Here is a 3,507-nt window from a genome sequence, read left to right as displayed (position 1 = left end):
CTGCTCCCTGATCAAAAGTCACTTCCTCCCTTTCTTCCCAAGTTCTTGCATAAATCTTTAGGCATCTTGTTTTTTCACGAGTCTTTTTAACCTTTGAAGTATCTAAATTAAAAATTGAGAAATAGTACAAATTAAAACCAAAGACAGCCGTGAAAGGTATGGAAAGGGCAGCCCTATGCTCATAGATAAAAAGAAATTGTGAAATCATATAGAGGATGTACCTTAACAGTTTTTGCAGATCGCCGTATTTTTTCCCAGGAAACAGCTTCAGAAATCAGAATTAAGATGCACAAAAATTCAGAAAACCCTAAGAAGCAACAATCAGAGCCATGAAAATTTCAGAACAATTGAAATAAAACTCCTAAAATTAGAATTATAAAGAAGCCCCAAAAATTAAGATTCAATGCATTCAGAATTCATAATCAAAATAAAATTCAGAACATTCCCAATCATCATTCACAATCAATGCATTCAGAAATTTCATTCCATAGTAAAATTTAGAAGCTTTCTTACCAACCTGATGTTGAAAAAAATCTAAGTAAGAAGCAAAAGATAACTCTATACTTGATATATGCTTCCAATTTTGTTTTATCTAGTTCACGAAGATAAGAAAAAGAGAAAAAGTAATAAGAAAAGTTCATACCAAGTAGTCAATACTGGTGGTTCATTGCATGAAGGCACTGGACAATTCTCTAGTATCACGCCTGGTCTCATCAACCGCAAACTGCTTCTTTCCGTATCTTAACACAGCTTTTAGACTAGAAGCTGCAATAAAAATATAATAGTGGGAATTTGTTTAACCAGGGTCAAAAAGATGGAACTGAAAAAGCACCAGGAAGATGTTGATCCACATGAAAACTTCAGAAAAATTGAAAGCAAACCCCTAAATTCAGAATTATTGAGAAGCCCCAAAAAGACATGCATTCAGAAATTCAATTTACATACTAAAATTCAGAACAGTCCTAATTCTTCATTCACAATCAATGCATTCAGAATATTCATTCCATATAGTAAAATTAAGAAGCTTTCTTACCAACCTGATGTTGAAAAAAATCTAAGTAAGAAGCAAAAGATGACTCTATACTTGATATATGCTTCCAATTTTGTTTTATCTAAGTTCACGAAGATAAGAAAAAGAGAAAAAGCAATAAGAAAAGTTCATACCGAGTAGTCAATACTGGTGGTTCATTGCATGAAGGCACTGGACAATTCTAAGTATCACGCCTGGTCTCATCAACCGCAAATTGCTTCTTTCCGTACCTTAACACAGCTTTAAGAATAGAAGCTGCAATAAAAATATAATAGTGGGAATTTGTTTAACCAGGGTCAAAAAGATGGAATTGAAAAAGCACCAGAAAGATGTTGATCCACATGAAAACTTCAGAAAAATTGAAAGCAAACCCCTAAATTCAGAATTATTGAGAAGCCCCAAAAAGACATGCATTCAAAAATTCGATTTACATACTAAAATTCAGAACAGTCCCAATTCTTCATTCTCAATCAATGCATTCAGAATATTCATTCCATAGTAAAATTAAAAGGCTTTCTTACCAACCTGATGTTGAAAAAAATCTAAGTAAGAAGCAAAAGATGACTCTATACTTGATATATGCTTCCAATTTTGTTTTATCTAAGTTCACGAAGATAAGAAAAAGAGAAAAAGCAATAAGAAAAGTTCATACCAAGTGGTCAATACTGGTGGTTCATTGCATGAAGGCACTGGACAATTCTAAGTATCACGCCTGGTCTCATCAACCGCAAACTGCTTCTTTCCGTACCTTAACACAGCTTTAAGAATAGAAGCTGCAATGAAAATATAATAGTGGAAATTTGTTTAATCATGGTCAAAAAGATGGAACTGAAAAAGCACCAGGAAGATGTTGATCCACATGAAAACTTCAGAAAAATTGAAAGCAAACCCCTAAATTCAGAATTATTGAGAAGCCCCAAAAAGACATGCATTCAGAAATTCAATTTACATACTAAAATTCAGAACAGTCCCAATTCTTCATTCACAATCAATACATTCAGAATATTCATTCCATAGTAAAATTAAGAAGCTTTCTTACCAATAAGCAGAGGAGGAGGAGGGGGGTTACAGCCCTTGCGAAGAGGAGAAGGCGAGACGGGGGAAGAAGTGGAAACGGGAGAAGGAGAGGGGTTTCTCGAACATGACCCTGTAGTTGGAGCCGAGATAGGAAGAGGGGGAGCCGTGGAGCAGCGTGCGTGGAGGACAACACCGCGCAGATGCCCGTGGAGGAGAGCACCGCGCCGACACCCGTGGAGGAGAGCACCGCGCAGGAGCCCGTGGATGAGAGCAACGTTCCGATGACCGTGAAAGGGAGAACCGCGCCGTCGCCGTTTGGAGTGAAAGCGATTGAGAGTTGCAGTCGATGAGGAGGAGAGCCGCGATCGGTGGTGTGGCCGTCTGCGTGATAATGTTAGGGTTACAGTATCTCTGATGAAATGAGGAAGCTAAGTGATGAACGAATGAAGTGATGAACTGATGAAGAGCATTGTGTCTTTTCTTTCCTTTTTTTTTAAGTTATTTGATTGGAAAATAATTGGTGGGAATATGAAAAGTTTTCCTCTAAAATTTGTAACTGTAAATAATTTTAGGCAACTTTTTATAAATGTTATTTATTTAATTTTTTTTATAACTTTTATAAAATGTTGTATTTTTATTTAAAAATGTTGTCTTAAATATTTTATATTGTAACATTTATTGAGTGTTGTTTTAGATATCAAAGACAATAATTTTTGTGGGAGGCCAAAAATTTAGTTATCTTAGCCTTATTCAAAGGTAACACGTCAAAAATATTGTCTTTGCCTATTTAAGGCAACTTTTGTTAAATGTTACTTCGAATAAGGGTTACCTTAGGCCAAAAATATTGTAGTGATATCAGCAATGTTATTTGATGTTCTTTGAACTAAAGCAAAATTAATCTGCCAATGAAGTTGCACCATGTCTTGAATTTTTTGAATCGGATCATAATCACGGTCAGGATGTCCTATATCTCTGTTAAAGGATTAAATTGTAAGCTTCCAAACAATCGGTTTCATAAATCACTTCTTTGTAACCACACTCCCAAGCCAAAATTAACCTTCTCCAAATGTTATGAACTCATATTTGAAGATACTCCACAAAGAAAGAACACTAGTGCAACCCTTCAACTATCCACCGTTAGAATTGTGCAAAATGCAACTAAAATTCGCTTTTTATTATAAAATAACTAAATAAATATATAAGGAAGAGGTAACAAATAAAATAAAGAAATATAATTAGAGAAAGAAAGAGAGAAGAGTGTTTTATTATTTTCGTTGTAGTGTAACATCAACGGAGGCTTAACCTCCTTTTATAGGCATACGGAATATTTTCAACCTTCATTAATTTCATTCTCTCTTGAGAATGTAATCCTCATATAGGAAATGGGCATCTACGTCTCATACTTATCACAACACTCCCCCTTGGATGACCATTTAGGATTATTGCCTCGTTAAAACCTT

At 35.0% G+C, this 3,507-nt stretch overlaps 1 long non-coding RNA gene across 1 annotated transcript; it reads right to left on the bottom strand.

Annotated features, from left to right (window-relative positions):
• Window positions 1-227: 227 nt before the first annotated feature.
• Window positions 228-2,175, bottom strand: LOC107478663 (uncharacterized). The gene is made up of 4 exons (XR_008006616.1): window positions 2,070-2,175; window positions 1,683-1,803; window positions 644-765; window positions 228-307 (listed from the first exon to the last, which is right to left on the bottom strand). It is a non-coding gene; the product is annotated as an uncharacterized LOC107478663 (long non-coding RNA).
• Window positions 2,176-3,507: the final 1,332 nt, after the last annotated feature.

This window comes from Arachis duranensis, chromosome 3 (genome assembly GCF_000817695.3).
Source record: "Arachis duranensis cultivar V14167 chromosome 3, aradu.V14167.gnm2.J7QH, whole genome shotgun sequence".
In the NCBI taxonomy this organism is placed as follows: domain Eukaryota; kingdom Viridiplantae; phylum Streptophyta; class Magnoliopsida; order Fabales; family Fabaceae; genus Arachis; species Arachis duranensis.
The sequence above is the reverse complement of the archived record's forward strand: the minus strand, read 5'-3'. Positions and strand labels throughout refer to the sequence as shown.